General features: G+C 40.8%; 6 non-coding genes across 6 annotated transcripts; all 6 read right to left on the bottom strand.

The window, feature by feature from the left end:
* Positions 1-12946: 12946 nt before the first annotated feature.
* On the bottom strand, positions 12947-13020 carry TRNAN-GUU (transfer RNA asparagine (anticodon GUU)). The gene has a single exon. It is a non-coding gene; the product is annotated as a tRNA-Asn (tRNA).
* Positions 13021-13339: 319 nt separating this feature from the next.
* On the bottom strand, positions 13340-13412 carry TRNAR-ACG (transfer RNA arginine (anticodon ACG)). Its single transcript has one exon. It is a non-coding gene; the product is annotated as a tRNA-Arg (tRNA).
* Positions 13413-13736: 324 nt separating this feature from the next.
* Positions 13737-13809, bottom strand: TRNAR-ACG (transfer RNA arginine (anticodon ACG)). Its single transcript has one exon. It is a non-coding gene; the product is annotated as a tRNA-Arg (tRNA).
* Positions 13810-13929: 120 nt separating this feature from the next.
* TRNAR-ACG (transfer RNA arginine (anticodon ACG)) lies at positions 13930-14002 on the bottom strand. The gene has a single exon. It is a non-coding gene; the product is annotated as a tRNA-Arg (tRNA).
* A 119-nt stretch (positions 14003-14121) lies between these two features.
* Positions 14122-14194, bottom strand: TRNAR-ACG (transfer RNA arginine (anticodon ACG)). Its single transcript has one exon. It is a non-coding gene; the product is annotated as a tRNA-Arg (tRNA).
* Positions 14195-14512: 318 nt separating this feature from the next.
* On the bottom strand, positions 14513-14585 carry TRNAR-ACG (transfer RNA arginine (anticodon ACG)). Its single transcript has one exon. It is a non-coding gene; the product is annotated as a tRNA-Arg (tRNA).
* Between the last annotated feature and the right edge of the window lie 4667 nt (positions 14586-19252).

Raw genomic sequence — 19252 nt, 5'->3', positions numbered from 1 at the left:
CCTAGTTAATTATGATAATTTATATGAAACAGCAATGCAAATTATAAACTACAATAACCAAAATCGAAAACAGAAAACTGAAAACGAGCAAGGCATACAAACAGCAGCGAGAAAACGACATATAAATGAAAAACCAATAAAGACAAATTATAAAAACATAACAAAAACCAAAGTGAGTCTCATAAATTACGCATAGCCGAGATGGCGGCGATTGCGAGCATCAAATATTCCAAACACTTGTTCGAATGTAATTTATAGAGGCAAGACGACCGGCAGTAGCTGGCCACCCAAATGCAGACGTTGCAGGTTAACGATTGATAGATGCAGACAGCCCTATGAACGCATAAATATCGGGAAGCGAGCAGGAACGAGTGGCCCTGGCCCTGGGCTAATTAGGAATTCTGTGTGCAGAATCAAGGCATTGCTACCGGAGGATAGTGTTGCTTTCGAGGGGGACACCTCGACTTCCAGGAATACGCGTCAAGCACGAGCCGTGCGAGTGAGTCATAATCAAATACTCTCATGCCCCACGGCTGCGGCTTCCTGCTTCCTTTGGAAATCCAAATCCGAATTCCTGCCGCCTCACACATTGCGCGTTCGTTGCCTGAGTCTTTCGTTTGCGTCGCTCGCCTCGCCTCATATTTCAAATTGCGTTAATTACACTTTTAAATGCGGGGTATTAACAGTGCCAGCGATAAGCATCTCTTTTCGCGGCCATTTGCCACAAGCCAAACATTCGGCCATAACTTTAGGCGAATCTCCGAAAAAAAAAATCCAGCTAACGACGTGCTCGTAAATTTTCATGCCAAAACTATAAACAAACATAAACACGCTGAAAACATTTACGAACATTACGCATATGCCCTCCGCTCAGATGTCGTATGAAATCGTAAAGACAAGTAGACAGTGCGGTTCATAGCTTTAAAACGAAAAATTTGTCTTATGTCTGTCAATAACTCAACGGATTAATTAAATGATTTGATGATTGCTCTTTAATTGCAAGTGGTTTTATCTGATTTTAAATTGTCAGCAATAGCAATTCGTAATTAATCATTATCTATAAAAGGTAATGGATGCAAAAATAACTGAACTAGTTTGAATAAATCGGCTCTATTTTTTACATCTCTATATTCTTGAACCCCACTGTATTTAATGTGTAAAATAAAAATGATATTCTTGGCTGCTGCCACAAAGGCCGACAGACGGTGCTTAGTTCTTTCTGCTTAATTTTCAGCGATTTGTGCGACTTGTGCTGATTATATAATGACAAATAAAACATGCCCAAACAACATTTAAATTTGCTGTAGCTGTTTTTTATATATTTTCGCAGACCCCATCGAGCCAGATCCATCATTTGTATGCGCCACAGTTGCCATCATCGTGACTCCTTTGATGAAAAGCCGTCAGCAAATGCAAAAAAAAATAAATGATGAAAATGAAAACAAAAAGAACGGAGTTAAGAATGAGCAAATCACATTAACAAAAAACTAGGCGGGGTGTTGACCATAAATTTACGCAGAAATACTTAATTTATTTGCCCAAGATAATTTATTAATTTGTGGTCTACTATCTCACGGGGTTTCTGAGATTCTGGGACTTGTTTGTAAGATGAGCAGATAGTTAAGTGATTAGTTGGAGTAATGATTAGTGAAATATGTAATAGGTTTATTTTGTTATCTTTGCAGGTTTATATGATATCAAGGAAAATATATGTAAGTTCTTATAAACATTTTTCTAAAATTCTAGGATGTTTTTGAAATTATTTTTATTTTTTAATTAGTAGGTTTATTTTGTTATATTTGCAGGGTTTTATGATATCAAGGAAAATATATGTAAGTTCTTAAAAACATGTTTCTAAAATTCTTGGATATTTTTGTATTTATTTTAATTTTTTAAAGGTATATTAAACTATGTATGATAAGACTTACAAAACGAACTAACTAACTTACTATGTTTTAAAACCCTAAACTAAAGTATACCGGTAAAATGGTATTTTTAGACCATCAAGTGCACATTAGCCCTTAACTCCCTTCTTTTCTTTTCTAACCAAATTGTTCTTAAATATATTTTAATTGAAGGCCCCCACAATGGTTGTTGCACGAGAGGGCCAGGGCCACCAAAAGTGTGTCTGGCCCGAACATGCTGTGCCACCTGAAAATTTCCTGGAACTGCGGCACCGGAGGACCCCTGCCCAGAAACAATAACCCGAAGCTGGCATAAAGTTCAGGCCTTAACAAGATGGAACAAAAGGCTGTCTGGTCTGGATTGGATTGGATGCTCTACCGCGTACTCGCCAGACTCGTGGGCAACAGTTTTCATGTTTGGCTCTTAGTTTGCTTTATTTTCTTGCAGACTGTCGTCGGTAGCAGGATGGCAAAAACTCAAAGGGGGGACTGGGGGCGAAGAAGGCCAACTTGGCGACGACAACTTGGCTGACAACAGGGCGAATGCGAATCCGAATGCAAATAAGTCTCGGCTCATTTCTGCTGAATTCGCTAAACTCCCGGAGACTGCTGATTTCCACCTCTGCCTCTGATTTATCTGGCATTTTATTGGCCAGCGCCATTTGCTTTTGGGCCCCAATGGGCTAGACCATAATTTACGCATCTTGCAGCGATGTTTTTTTTTCAGGCCCATCGCGGCCTAATAAAGTTCTCTCAGGTGCGAACTGGCCTCCACTTGCATACGAGGCAGCTTAATTGATGACAACATCTTGGAATTTTCGTTGGTATTCCAACGCGGAGTTGTCGCCAATTCTTCGGGCCCACAGCTGTTAAGGCCATCGTCGTTTGGCTGTTTTGGCTGCCTGGCTCTTTGGCCAACTGAAATCAGTTAAATAATGAAACATTTGCACGATACTGGCGAATCGGAATGGGAATCGGAATCGGAATCGTATCGCGCGCCAACTCTTGAGCCAGGCTTTTTGGCCAAGTATAGGATAGGATAGGGAACGGAATGGAAAACGGCTAAGAGTGCCACAACGGCAGCAGCAGCAACGGAGCAGCGAGCAGGCCAACAATCAGCACAATCCGCAGTTGTATGGTGCTACATATCGTACAAGATTTCCGGGAATTGAAAACTGCTAAAAATCGTGTTTGATTTTATACGTTGCTGTTGTTGTCCGCTCCTTATGCATGCAATTTCAGGGGATTTCTTTCGGCGGAGGGGAGAAGGAGGGACCTGCAGCATCTACGATACGCGTCGTGGTTCAACATGCAATCGCAACAAACGAAAGCAGCTTGTTAACTAATTAAAACCAAAATATATGCAAATCAAAGGCCCCAAAAAGAGCCCAAAAGGAGTCCAAGTCCAAGTTTAAGTCCTCTCGTCCTCTTACTTCTTTTTTCTGCTGTATTTTTCTGGAGAGCTACTGTTTTGCGTTGGAGTTCCTCCTTTTTTTTCCTCGCCTTTTTGTCAGCGATCTTTTTCGGGGGCAATTAAGCGAGGCAACGAGGAGCCGCCGCTGCCATAATGCTGCAAAATCGAGAACTAAATAGCACAAAGAGCATTGTGCAAAAATTAATTGCAACATTTTGAGCAGAGACCACCGATCTGCGACCCCCCCTTCTGTTTTTATCCTGCCCCAAATGCAATCAATTCAGTATGGATTTCTGGCGAAGCAATCGAGGCGGATTTACGAGTCGCCTGCATTTTGCCTTTTCGAGCCAGCCATTTGGCCCATTGTCGAGTGTCCCCCAGAGGGCTCGAAGATGATCCTGCACGGGCAGAAAAAATCAGTGGGTTTTGACTAAAAACTAAGAAAATGGAATAACTTTTTTAACAGTTAGAAATGATGTATTTATTGGTTTTTATAACACCGGATAAAGCTTAAATATGCTCAGGTTAAAGGGTTCATTTAAATTTCAAATTTTGAGTAAAAAAATTAGTATCTTATTCTCAAGATCTTTGGACTATTTATACCCGTTACTCGTAGAGTAAAAGGGTATACTAGATTCGTGCAAAAGTATGTAACAGCTAGAAGGAAGCGTTTCCGACCCCATAAAGTATATATATTCTTGATCAGGGTCACTAGCCGAGTCGATCTAGCCATGTCCGTCTGTCCGTCTGTCCGTCTGTCCGTCTGTCCGTCTGTCCGTCTGTCCGTCTGTCTGTCTGTATGAACGCTGAGATCTCAGAAACTACAAAAGCTAGAAGGTTGAGATTTCCCACACATATTCTTTGGCTTCCTACGCAGCGCAAGTTTGTTTTAGCCGAGCGCCACGCCCCCTCTAACGCCCACAATCGCCCACTAACGATTTTAAAATGGGTCCTGCGCCCACATCTTTAAAGATTTCCGAGAAGTATAAATGCAATTTTGTTGTGTATATTTATACCTATCGAAATGTAGAAGACATTTTTCAAATCGGACCATTCATTAAAAAGTTATACGCTTTATAAATTGTCAACATATATCTATCTCCCTCGCACTCCCTTTAGCTGAGTTACGATTATTAGTCGGGACACCAACCCGACACAGCGTTCGCACTCCCTTTAGCTGAGTGACGGGTATTAGATAGTCGGGACACAAACCCGACTATAGCGTTCTCTCTTGTTTTTATTTTACTTTATTTTAAAAGGACATCTCATTCAGCTTATAGTTTTTGGATCCCTTGACAAGGTATCCCGAAAACCCCTATATATTTTATTTTCAGTGCCTGATGTGGCGGTGGGTGAGCTGCTCCATCCGCCGTCGTGGTCTTGTGTCTTCTGCTTAGGTGCGGACATATGTAAAACAAGCCATGAAACAACCGGCTGGAAGCAGGACTCTCCGTCTCCGCATTCGCATTCCCATTCTCATTCCGATTGAGATTCAGTTTCGGAAGTGAAATTTATTTTGCATACGAGAGCCTTCGCCCCACAGAGGAGCCATGGCCATTGTCTTTTGTTTTGCGATGGAGATGGAGCATTCTGTGGGGTCACCGGCAAGTGCTCCTGGGAAACTTTTCGCTCGGCGCATATATCAGGAATGGGCTGGAGGAGCTGAAGGAGCCAGGAGCAGCAGCCTCTCGATTGTCACTGGGAAATTATCCAATTTTGTGGTTTGCATTCAAATTGAGCAGCGGCGGCTGTCAATTTACCAAAGGCCAAGTTTAAGGGGCCTGGAAAAAGGGAAGAGGACTCGGATTCGGGTTCGGACGAGTAGCTGTCATGTTGATGAATGCAATTGGCAATTGCCCCCCGAGCGCTGGTGGTCTCAGTTCGTTTCGGTTTTTGTTCGGCTTTAGTTCCTCGGTTCAGCCCGAAATCATAATCGCGATCTGGGCGCTCGATCCCGATTTCGAACCCTTTATTGCCTGCTTCCGGATATCCAAGACCATAAAATGCATGGCCAACGCCGTTTATTAATTGCATCAAGATCAACTCGCCAACGCCGTCAGCTTTAAACCGAAACAAACTAAAGCGATAAGAAATTTCACTAATGAGTATTTACCTTTTGGGAATAAACTGCAAATGCGACTTTGCAGCTTTGGCCACGGCTTATTTGGGGTAGGGCTATAAGTTATAACTTATAAGCGCACGTTAACGTTAACGGGGCGTATGCTTAATGCTAGATTAGTATCGCGAATTTCATGTGCGCTGAACTTAACGGCTGATCGCTCATAAAATTAATCAAGCTGCTTTAGGCTACTTTAATGTTTTCAGCATTTTACATTCTCCGCACTCTAATATTTTTGGGGTACTTGCAAATTTTACTGAATTACGGAATTTACTGAATTATTGATATCAAGAAATTATTCCAAGGATTAAAATATTTGTATGAATTGTAATTTGGATGTAATTTGTAATTAATTAAAAAACTTGTTCTTTCTCTGATAAATGTTTAAACTTTAACCATTTAATTTACTGAGATTAGGGAGATTGTATACAAAATTTGTTATATGAGCATGATCTTCACCTTAAATTTTTATTAAAAAACAATATTTAAATTAAATATTACAATACAATAATTAAATTTAATATAAAAGTGGTCCATTAATTAGTGAACTGTAAACGCCTCATTCATCACAAAACAATTCACTGCTTTCTTTTACCAAAGGCAGAGCAACCAGTTTTCGTCCTCTGGCGATTATCTTCGGCTTGTTCCAAAATGTTGTTAATATTTTCACATACTTTGGTGGGATTTCCTTTCCCTTTGCTGGCTGGCGGTTAACAAATTGCTTTCGTTATCGCCGATTTCGATGCAGAGCGAGTTGAATGCACTTTCGGCGAACTCCGGGTCTTCGATTGGAGTTGCTTGGAAACTCCGAAGCACTGAAACTCCTTCGACGGGACTCACGTACGAGGACCGATCGGGTGGTCGAGCCATTTGTTACGTTATAAAATATAATAAATTCCAGCTAGCCGGCGAGCGGAGGAGCAGCTAGATAAATAATGCATTTGGCCATAAATATCCTGCTGCCGCCTGATTGACGCCTGACGTTTGTCATGGGCCGGCAATTTGCATTTGGGTTCATTGGAAAATGTCAACTTTAATTGAATTTGCACTGACGAAAGGCTCGGATTTATGTCTCCCCGTCGTTTCGTAATAAACATGTCAGGCGAAGTTTTCGATCTTTGCCCGAGACTCGGCCACAGATTCAGATGCAGTATTCGTATTTGACTTTGGGCCAACTAATTTGAGCGCTAGCTGGGAACAGTTTATTTTTTTTCCTCTTGCCTTCGTAAACAGGATGGGCCGAAAAACCTGCTTGGAGTGGAGGCTGCGGAGGCTGCTCTTGTGGTGCAACTGGAATCCGGAATCCGGCATCGCCTGCCTGCCCCTTGCACCAATCCCAGACGCTAGCTTAATGCCATAATTTATGCGCACAACTCGCTTTCGGTGCGGCGGCTCTGGCTCCGCCTTTTGGCCAATCAGCGGGCGCGTTTCTGGCCAAGTCTAGGGCTGGCTCAAAACATCCGCTCGCCTGCGGAGCATCCGCCATCTATATCTTAGGAGATATGCAATTAGATTCAGGAAAAATGCACGGATTTTTCAAAGTGGTTTTTAAAAAACAAAACAAAGTGGCTCTAAAGTTATCAACAAATCAGACAATTAATACAATAATTATAAAAATAAAATACAAACCAAACATGGATTCTAAATGAAATAAAACATTATATTTAGCATCTACCAAACCCAGAATATTTTTTTTTGAAAATGGTTATTCATGAACATGAATGCGATTTAATTAAATTCATAAAGCCTCTTTAAAAAGTATGCGGAACTCAGTCTTAAAAAGGAATATATTTTTCTGTGTTCCTACCCAAATAAAATATGTTTTATAATTATTATAATCAGTTACTCCTATTTGCATATTTTTAAATTTAAACTAACTGCGTAAACACGCAATTAAAATCCCTCCCATGCCTAAACTCAATTTGTAATTTGTAATAATCTTAAATAATAATAATTATTGGGAACTACCATTTGCAGCGACTCTTTCGGTCCCGTTTTCTAAATTTATTCCCTACATAAACACACAATTAAAATCCTTCTCGATTGCACCCTGCAGCTCCCCTGTTGCAAGATGTTTGACCTCAGCGGAAACATGAATTACACATTTCTTTCGGGCTCAAAATTCGACTCGCAGGCAATTGCACCTGCCTGGATAACCTGTGGCCAGGATGAAGCAGTAAAAATGCAGCGCGTGCCGAGGAGTATTCCCCAAACTCACGAGAAGAAACACAGAAACCGCCAAAAAAGACAGGACACGTTAACGCAGGAAACATTAAACCCAGAAACCGAAAGTGCAAGGTGCAAGGCTCAAATGTGAGAATAGTCCTGGGAATGGGAAACGATTCGGCATGGGGTAATTGAATTAGACCCAGCCATCGATTAACAATGGGACTAAGCCGAAAGGCAAGCCCTAAATGCAAACCCTCGACAGGCCCAAAAGCCACAAAAAATAGGAGCCGAAAAATCCACAATCCACAATCCTAGGCGGATTAATGAGTTTCTAGTTTTGCGCTTGAGTGGCAGAAACCGCCACACATTTCGAATTTGTACAGAGATTTAATGCCCCGGTACACACTTACATATGCAGAGTCGGTTGCAACCCGAAGTGGGATGAATTGATCTAATCTGATCTCGACTGAGCGATCGCATTGTCAATTGCCAATTGATCTTTTGGGCAATTGATCCGCTTTCGATTTCATTTCCCCGGGTGGGTTTTATTTATTTCCCTTACTTTTTTTTTGGTGCGTGCTATGAGATAGCGGAGAAAAAACTGTAGCCAATAATAATATACAGATGTGTGTGGTCATCAATAAATTTTGCAAATATTGTACAATTATTCACGACGATTGCCATCTAAATGTGGTTTTAATTGCTGGCATTAATTAGTGGACGATCGGAATAGAGATGAGTGTTTGCCATGCGATAGCCACTTGCCTTACATTACGGGCACACATGCACACTTAATTATGGCTTAAACCCGGTTTAGTCATAAACAACATTCAGCCACGGCCAAAATTGATTCTTGCCGTTGTCAAACTTTATGGACGGACATAAAAAATCGCATCAAATCAGCTCAAATATAGGGGGCTAAGCCGCAGGAATCCTCAGAGCCGGGGCACGTGTAAATAAATTGCTTTCCGATGCGTTAGCAGCAAGTCGAACCCTTCCACTTGACCTGACCGCTGCTGGTCTTTATCAGTGACCAGGCCAGCAGCGAAAGGGTTGCGTCTAATCCCTGGCAATAAAATACAATTTGGTCCAGTCGTGAATGCATACCAAGTACAGTAAGGCATCTCAAAATGAAACAGTCAGATCTTACCTAAAAATTCAATATTTTCAATAAAAAATTGAGCTTTTGCTTAAGATACGCTAGAATTCTTTAGACTTAAGTTCTTAATTTGATATTAAAATATTTATTGACATTTTTCCATTCAGAAAATCAAACTTGAAGGTTTCAAGGCACACCGAAAAACAGCAGTCAATGCTATAGATAACCTAACAAAATTATATTGCAAGGCTGAATTTTATTTTAAGACATTGAAAAACATATTTAGATTATTTTACATTAATTTTTCAGACAGCCTGAGGCCCAAAATAAATATAAAAAAATATTGGTATTGCTGTCCATATTCAACAAATTTATTATACCCGTTACTCGTAGAGTAAAAGGGTATATTAGATTCGTGCAAAAGTATGTAACAGGTAGAAGGAAGCGTTTCCGACCCTATAAACTATATATATTCTTGATCAGGATCACTAGCCGAGTCGATCTAGCCATGTCCGTCTGTCCGTCTGTCCGTCTGTCTGTCCGTCTGTCCGTCTGTCCGTCTGTCCGTCTGTCCGTCTGTCCGTCTGTCCGTCTGTCCGTCTGTCTGTCTGTATGAACGCTGAGATCTCGGAAACCATAAAAGCTAGAAGATTGACATTTTGCATGCAGATTCTAGGAGTTCCTACGCAGCGCAAGTTTGTTTCAAAAGGGTGCCACGCCCCCTCTAACGCCCACAATCGCTTGTATACGATTTTTAAAATTTCAATATTTCGAAAAAGTAAAAATGCAGTTTTATTATGTTTATGAATACCTATCGAAATGTAGAAAAAATTTTTTAAATCGGACCATTCGTTAAAAAGTTACGGCGGATCAAAGTTTTTATCTCCTTCGCACTCCCTTAAGCTGAGTAACGGGTATCTGATAGTCGGGGCACCCGACTATAGCGTTCTCTCTTGTTTTTATATCTGTTTTTTATTTCCGATCTATCAACATTTTCTTTTTAATTTTTCTATAACGCACGATAACGATTCTCCACTGTATATCTTCGTGCGGTCTTTTGGATATATCTTTTCTTCTACTATTGCTCCGCCTCTTGTTGTTGCTGTGTAAATAAGAATTGAACTGTGAAGAAGCGATGCGAATGACGTTTACTTTTTATGTTTGTTTATCGCTGAAACCGAGAGCTGGACACTCGCCTGGACATTTTACCCGACCGCCCCCATATCGCCCATCAATTCGAAGGATTTCGTTAGATTTTTTGGATTTATGCTGCTGGACTTTGGGCAATTGGATTTTTTACTCAGCCATTCAGCTGTGTAATTGAGTTGGCCAGGAGATCAGAATACGGCCGGGGAACTATAAACTTGCAAAAACCATAAACCTGGGCCGTGAGCCCTGGTATCCGAAGTGCTTTCGTATAATGACGGCCATCGCGTGAGGCCCGGCGGAGGAGGGGTTTTATAAGGCCGAATGACAGGGGGGTACTCACTGCTCACTGCTTTTATGGCTTATTACTGGCCTAATTGAGGCCATTGTCATACTGGCTCTTTGCAGATCTTTGCTGCAACTTCGCATGTCGCCTGCGACGGAAAGCTTCGCGTTCGGGTTCGGGTTCACTCGCCCACTTAATTGACATGTGCGGAGTTTGTGTGTTTGGCGAATGACAGCTTTTTGGGTGCTGAAACCCTGAAAGGCTGAACGCAAAAAATATATGAAATGCCCGAGTTGCACGTGAGGCGACAATTATGCAGTCCCATTTGCCTGCAACATGTTACCAAGTGTTCGGATGTTGCTGCAGCCTGTGGGAGAAAGATGCCTCGTCCGGGAATTACACCTATTTTAGATGGTAGGTGTGATTAAGTAACATGCTAATACTCGTTATTAATACCTGAATGGAGAATGCGTTATGAGGAAAAGGGCCTGCTCACTCAAGATTTCCCCAAGTGCTAACAAGTCAAGATCTTTGATTTAATTCATAATATTTTAAAGATAAAGTAGTCATTTTTTGCTTTTTTTACTTATATTTAAATTGATTAAATTAAACCATTAAATGAGCTTGAGTTTATTATTTATGTTTTATGCCAGTCAATAAAACTAAATTTATTCCAATTCATAATTAAATGACACAATCCATTGGAATGCAGAAGCAAGCTGGCAAACAAATTTATATTGTACTAAAGGTCAAGGTCTTTTGGGTCGTTTTAAAGGGTCTCTCCATTTTATTTTACCATTTCTCCCCGTTAGATGTGCGTATTGTAAATGGTTCTCCTCGTAACTTGACGCAAAGTGGCATAATTACATGTTTCGATGACAAATGTCAGGCCTCCGGATCCAAAGAGGGAACCTTCTTCATTAGGGATGGCTTTTTCAGGAGGGGGAAGCCCCGAACCAAAGGAATGCTGCACGAATGCGCGCGATTAACTAGCCAACGGAATGACCAAAAAAATAGAAAAAAAACTAAATGAAATAAAGAACGCAGAAGGAAACGTTGCAGTCCCGGTTTCCTACCACAATTGCATTTTTGGTTACATTTCGCTCACGTTTCGGCTGCAATTAAAAACGAACGAAAGGGAACCAAAAACCTAGAGGGGGCGGAAAGGAGTGGGGGAGGGGAGGAGGAGGGGAGTGCCGCGCTTAGCCAACTATGAAGATTTAGATAAGCGTCTCATTTTCCTAGCAGCTTGCCCAGGGTCCAGTTCTCTGGCCAGTTCTCGTTTTTGGCCTCTCCGCGTTTTCCATTTCATTTCATTTTCGTGTGGCACAGGGGCGTGTTTCCACACACACACACACCAAAATTTGTCGCCCAAAATGGAGGGGATGGAAAAGGGGAGGGTGGGTGCTTTTTGAGACCTTGAGTGTCCCTACTCGCCTTTAAATTACAAGGAAATACAGGTCCACTTACGTAATAAAAACATTAATAAATGAAAACACTTTTTGTTCGATTAAAAATAAATTTCTGCTCTAAACTAGAAAATTAGGCACTGAAATAAAAATATTTAATTTGCACCATTTTATGCCTCAACTAAAATAAAATTTCAAAAAATAATGTTTTATGTTATACAAGTTTTACTGTACCTCTAAAATCCAAATATTTAATTTGTACTATTTTATGCCTCAACTAAAATAAAATGTCAAAAAGTAATGTTTTAAGTTCTACCAGTTTCACTGTACCTCTTTAACTGCATTCATATTTTAAGAACCTTTTTTGGGAAACAGCAATATTTAGTATGGTGTAAAAATTACACTCCCCCAGCTGTTTGTGTGCGACCCAAATTCATAATGTAATTTTAAATGTTTGCCAGTGTGTCGCAGAGGCTCTTTTACAGTTTTATAATTAAAGAACCGAGTTTGGGGTGAGAGATATAAGTAGAGTGAGAGTAGGGTGCCCCTAACAAATTGCTCGAACTGTGCACCGACCAATCAAAACTGATCCGCTTTCTTTGGTCGTGGTCGTTTGTAATGATTGCAAACACAATCGGACCATGTTGATCTCGCCTGCCTGCGGTTCGCTCCCTCGGCAAAGAAAGAAAATGCTTTTCCACAGAATTTCCCTCAGTTGCCCTCAGATCATGACTCGCGGGGACTGCGGACTGCGAAAAAGTGCATAGAATTTCAACCATAATCGCGGCGAGCGGCTAACAAACCAGCAAACAAGGCGAAAACAACACAAGTAACAACAAACGGCACAAGCAAACAAAGAGCGGCAAAAGGTATCATCATAATCATAATGCGCATAAGCCGCCATCCAAAATGGGGCGGGGGAAAAGGGAATTCATTCCGGTGAATTCGCAATTCTGCGAAATCAAATTGCACAAATATTTCTCTTATGCAATCCACCAGGGGGATACAGTTGGCTACGGAGGAGGTGGAGGGAGGGGCAGAAGCCAGAGATCCCCCAGCTGGAGCACTAACTAAGTAACTAAGCCCCAGACTCAGACTTGGTTCAAAGCCGCTGCAGTGTGGCCATTGTTAGACGCAGATGCAGACGCAGACTCGCAGACACCAAAGCCTCAGATCTTGAGCATCAGGCACTTTGGGGTTTACACGTTGCAGGAGTTGCAGTTTTATTGGTTGGTTAAAAAAATAGAGTTAGGGTTTTATAGAATTTATGGATATAACTAAAATACTTTATACAAATTTACATTTAGATTTATTATTTTGAAATTAATAAATCTGAATGTAAATTTTATAAAGCTTCCAAAAAAATTTGTTTGTTACAGAGAAAATAAAAAAAATTAAGTCGCCCCCGGGTGGACTCGAACCACCAACCTTTCGGTTAACAGCCGAACGCGCTAACCAATTGCGCCACGGAGGCGGTGATCAACGTGTGGCAAAACAACCACTTGAAGACACGCAAGCGAGAGAGTCCGAAATGTGGGAAAGCTATAAATAAATATTGTAGTTCGGTTCAGATAGGAATGGAAATTTACTGCAAAATGAATCTGAAATGTCTGTTTTACTTAAACTGAATTGAAAGACTTGTACAATATATAAAATTAAAATTGTATTATCTCTATCAAAAAGCAAAATGAGTTAAGGTAATGGCATTAAATGTTATTCAATGTAAAAAACTTTATTTAAATAAAGATTAAATAAATAGAAATTAAAAAAAAAAAATTTAAAAATATTCTCTTCGATCCTGCCAGGAGTCGAACCTGGAATCTTCTGATCCGTAGTCAGACGCGTTATCCATTGCGCCACAGGACCGATAAAATAATAATCGCCCAACAGGTGTTCTCAATTAGGTGTGCTTAATTCTTACTTTTTACATGTTCTTGTAATAGAACTTACGATGATATTTTAAACAAATTAATAGTTTTTCTAAGTAAACTCACGGAAATTCCATATAATTACGTTCAAATAATTTTATCGACTTATTTAAATTAATTTGTTCGAAATTTTCATTCTACATGATCTTTAAAAAGTCATATTTAACATAAGTAATTGAGTTTAAATAGTTTGATCGGCTGACTGTGTATAGGCTTGATCACTTAAAAGCTAAAAAAAAAATATAAAAAAAAAACTTTAATTCGATCCTGCCAGGAGTCGAACCTGGAATCTTCTGATCCGTAGTCAGACGCGTTATCCATTGCGCCACAGGACCTATAAAATTACGATATACAGATCAATTTTATTTTATCACTAGTTTCCAAAGTTAAACTATTTTAAACTCAAGATTTTTTAAAAATGTATTAAAATAAAATAACTAGAAAAAAATTTTCTGCGATCCTGCCAGGAGTCGAACCTGGAATCTTCTGATCCGTAGTCAGACGCGTTATCCATTGCGCCACAGGACCTATAAAATTATGCTATACAGATCAATTTTATTTTATCACTAGTTTCCAAAGTTAAACTATTTTAAACTCAAGATTTTTTAAAAACGTGTTTAAAAAAATAATTAGAAAAAAATTTTCTGCGATCCTGCCAGGAGTCGAACCTGGAATCTTCTGATCCGTAGTCAGACGCGTTATCCATTGCGCCACAGGACCGTTGAATTCGTGGGAGCCAGATAAGAATTTTTGAAATAAAGACCATCAAACTTATAAATAAACACAGTTATTTAGATTTTTAACTGATTTAGCCATAAATTAACATTAATAGGCAATGTACTAGCTTCAAACCAAACGGCATAATTTTTTTAGATTTATATTTATATAATATATTTGTACTAATATATTTAATACACCGATCCATAAGAAATGAGTGCAGTTTTTCCGAGTGCATTATAACACTTTACAGTACTGTCGTATTATTTAATTACTTATTAAATTAAACATAATTATTTAGAAGGAAAAAAAATAAACCTCCGATCCTGCCAGGAGTCGAACCTGGAATCTTCTGATCCGTAGTCAGACGCGTTATCCATTGCGCCACAGGACCGATGAAATTACACGAACCAAATGCCAACATGTAACGGCCAAACTAGTTTCTATTAATAGACTCTAAATATTCATGGATCTTCAGATCGTCTTTTTTTGGCACTTTGCATATCATTATGTTAATTACCATAAATAATTTCTTGATAGACAGCTGAGAGATTGAATTTCGTTAATCGTATAAAACCATTATTGAAATTAGTTTGGGGATCCACTGAGTGAACGTCATAAGTTATTTATTGAATTGTTTCCGTTTTGAGGCTGATCAACAGATTATAAGTTGATCTGGTTATTGAATGAAATCGTTTTGACTTAAGCATCGGGTTACAAAAGTCATCCAAATGAGTAAAATCAGTGTTAAATGGAAATTTGATTGCTTTTAAATCTTCTCTAAAATGTGAAACATAAAAATATTAAAAGTGATTTATATTCTTTATATTGATGCAAATTATTTTTTAAAGCAAAACTTTATTTTAGTTTAATATCTAGCCTTTTCTCCTAGACATCGCAATCTTTCAAGTTCGTGTAAACCTCTGGAGCGTCTTTCAGTCTCCCGTGAACGTGATAAGCCCAAATCAACCGCATCATCATCATCTTCGCAGTCGTCGTGGTGGCTGGTGTTGGCGTTGTTGGAGTTGCTGTTGCTTTTGCTGTTGCTTGTACAGATGCTGAAGTTGCAGTTGCCCCCATCCCTGAGAAGAGTAAGCCAGGCCAATCGGCATCGCAGGCCATGGAATTACAGCATCTCTAATCTCTCGACAATTGTGGGCGCGCACACCGAGAAATCATGCGAAAAGGAAATGGAATCGCGAAATGCAACTGCATCGGAGGTGGAGGTGGAGGTGGGGGAATACGCGGATAAGGAGGAGGCGTGGGGTTAGGCGGTGGCAGACCCCAAGCAGTCTGCTAAGGTCTGTTAATGCTCGGTTCTACCTTTTTGTTTTTGGCCATGACCGTGTTCCCCGATTCCCGATTCCCGATTCCCCAATCCCGATCCCTGATTCTTGATTCCTGATCCCTGCCCCTGATCGTGCCTCTCACTTCTAACTCGGGAGAATTCCTTTAAATGGTTCTCGTAACAATTTTTCCCTGCCATCCTCCTCTGGATCTGTGTTTCCCTGCACTGGCTTCTTATTATTTCTGTTTTTTTTTCGTGAAATTTTTGTGTGGCGAGCAAAGGAATCATCCCAGCTGGGGCATGGAGGAGCTCCTCCCTGCTGTGGCGTCGAGTGCCGGGCACTGTGACCAGTCCAAGTTCAGTCCATCGATGAACTGCAAGAAAAATAATAACAAATATTTTTTAAATTTGCTTTTAAAAAATCACTCTAATGGGAAGAAAATTTAAATGTGAAGAAATCAATTTTAAAATGTATTTTAACAAGCTTAAGATAACATTTATGCATTTATGAAAGAAAGGCATTAATATATTATTATTGTACTATTATAAACTCACTTCTAAGATTTAAAAAAAAGCTATTTGTAAAGAAATTTAATGCTTTTTTTGTCAAGTGCAGAGAGAGGCCTCCAGATAGAGGTAGTACGAGAGGGGTGGACCTTCACAAGATGTGTGAATTTTTTCGGTTTCTGGTCTGCGACTAAGACTGGAACTCCACTCGGACTGCGGATGAAACGCAGTTGGGGCTGTGGCGAAAAGAGTGAAAATTTATTGAGCTGTGGGCGCGCATTATTCATGCACTGCATTCGGCTAAGCCAGCGATCCGGGGACCTGGTCCCAAAAGTAGGCGACACCGGGCCGAGCTCAGGATCTCGGGACTTCGCTTGGGGACTTGGCCCGTCGCCGTTTGCCGTCAGTTTGGGTTAACAGGTTAATGTTGTCCACGGTCCGAAAAAAATGGAATAAAAATGGAGAGAGAACTATGCATTGTCTTGCCCGAAACCTCCAGGGGTTGGGGTGGCGATTGGTGTTGGAGACGGAGACCGTGACCAGATCGAACCACTTATCGCCTGTCAGAGGCCTGATGTCGATGATGTTGTTTGGCCCCTAATGATGACGAAAGTTTGGTAACGAATAAAGCCAACTCTCACCGCTTATCACCTTGCCTCGCGTAATTACACAAGATATTATGTCGGGAACAATAATTCGATGTGGCATAATTCTTGGGAAATTGAAATTTATGCCTCCGTGTTCTCTGGACAGCTTCTTGGCCATGCTCAAAGCGCATTTATCGCGCAGCATCCATAAATTCTCCCCCAGGCCAGAGGAAGCCCGGCGAAAAGAACAGAACAGAGCAGCAATCGCAGGTATCAACATTTCATAATATTTACAATAAACATGCAACTGTGTGGAGCAACAGCCAAGGGGCTAAGGGATCGGATTGGATTGGCAAGGAGATGGCAAGGAGTTGGTAACAGAGGAGGCACTTTCTGGCCACATTTAGCGCATCATGTTGCGTGAAATTTGACACTTTTGGCCGGGATGACGACACAAATTTTCACCGCTTCTTGACCAGACAGACGGGCAACATGTTGCATGTTTTTCCTTCGTTTCTGTTCGTCTTGTTTATAGAATCCCTGCCACTCGCGGGGCTACCGAATTTATGTGCCTTTGTCATATTTGCCAGGCTCTTCTTTAGGTTCGCTTGGTTTTGTTTTGTGCGTTTTTTGGGTTTATTTGTGTTTTGTGCGTTTGCTTAACAATAATACACAAATATGGCCACTGGCTGGTTGTCAACAACTAACCCAAAGGCCAGTTAACCTCTCCACAGCCTCCATCGTCATCTCCTACTCCATCTCGAGGACCAACTGCAAGAGATGGCCAAGACTTTCGGTTTAGGCCTGGCCAAAAAGGCAAGCCTCATTGCATGTGCCATGCAAAACGCACACAATCAAACGACAAATTGATCGCACTCCCAGATAGCGCCGGTTCTGAACAGTGGTTCTCATCCTAAAAGTTCCTGAGAAACTATGCCAAATAAACTGAATTAAAGTAGGATTTTAAACATAATATTTCGGTTGACTCTGAAGTTTCTAAAACATTTTTTGTGATTAAATATTTTAAATATTGCAGTCATGAAATTTAAAAGCACGCTAATATTTTGTATACCATTTTAATTAGGACTTTTTTTTATTAATATAAAACAAATTATTAAACATGCCTTATTATGTGCAATTAATCCACCTATATTTCCTTGTCAATCTTGATTTTGGATCCACTGTGGCAGCCGCTGAGTCTGCAGCTTGTTTTCCGATTCCGTGGCACTCATAGGCCTACCTACACAGTCTAGGAATATATTCAGCTGGCCCCGTCTCCCAATCCCTTCCGCCAAAATCCAACGAGGTAACTAATATCTGTTGCAATTGCCAATGCCAATTTTCCTATTTAATATGCCACGAATTGACATGGGCCGTTGCCATTAAGCATTTGATATGACCAGGCCCAGAGCCAGGCCCAGAACCAATGGACTATTGGCCATGTTTGGAGTTGGTCGCCGGACATGTGATGACATTGCATGGGCCACAAGCAGATGCAGTTACGGCTGCAGTTGCAGTTGCAGTTCCAGTGGCAGTGGCATCCGTGCCTAATTTAATCAAATTAGCTGAGAAATGCAGTGGAATGGAATTGCTCGTTCGGCCAGCGAGAGGCAGAAACTCATTACGTTAATCAGTTGATTGTGCGAATCTAAAACAAATTATGACAGAGCTGCATATGGCCGGGCATATGGCAATTTCTATAATTAATTCTCGAACCACCCACCCATCCATCCACTCTCCCTTCATTACGCTGCTCAAATGCAATTTGTGCAATTTAATTTCATTAGAATAATTCTAATTAGGGCAATGAGTTGTAGGTGCTATCACAGCCGAACAATCGTTTGACTAAGCGCCAGCTCTGCGAATGGGATGCAGCTGTTTGTGAGCGTGTGATAACGGAAATTTAATTGAAACTGTGGCAGCTTTTGTGAAATTATTGGAATGGCCAGAAAGCCAGCAAGTCAGAAAGCCAGAATGCCAGGAGCAGCCAACCAGCGCGAGAACCAATTACATTTAACAGCCGACTTGACCATGCCCCCCAAGCACCCAAACACCCAAAACCACCTAGAACCCAACCCAAAACCCACTAACCAATCCCCATTGATGCTCTGGTGTCCAATGATAAATACGGCTAATGGAAGTTGCCCTCACAGATTATAATGTTTGTTGCCATCTAAATTGAATTGCAATCGAGGCTCGCTGCCCTTGGATCGGTATTAAAATTCATTTAAATCGACTCGAATGGTAGAAGCCATAACCCGGCTATCGCAGCTAATCATCTAAAGAAGTGTTTTATGTGTGTGTCGCCATTGTTGGGTGCACATTTCCAATCAGATAAACACGCAGCCGAAACGCACGAACTGAAACTGAAACACAAACGGAATTACGAGACCCACAAAAGGGAGGTGGAGGACCTCCGGGGGACAGGGACACCAGGACAATGAGGAAATGGTCGAGGACGTGGACGTGGTCGGAGGAGCATTGTTCCCTCTGCTCCTCGTCGTTGTCACTAATTAGTTAATGCATGACCAAATATTTGCTGCTGTCTTGGCCTGAACTCCGGCCTTTGAGAGGAGAGGCAGCCAGCACTCAGGCAAATTCGATTTCTATTGAACTGTTTAATCACTGATTTACTTAATGCACTTTAATTGATCGGATGGATATCAACATTTGTTATAA

The sequence above is a fragment of the Drosophila takahashii genome, chromosome 3R (genome assembly GCF_030179915.1).
Source record: "Drosophila takahashii strain IR98-3 E-12201 chromosome 3R, DtakHiC1v2, whole genome shotgun sequence".
Classification (NCBI taxonomy): domain Eukaryota; kingdom Metazoa; phylum Arthropoda; class Insecta; order Diptera; family Drosophilidae; genus Drosophila; species Drosophila takahashii.
This window is presented reverse-complemented; position numbering and strand designations above follow the sequence as displayed.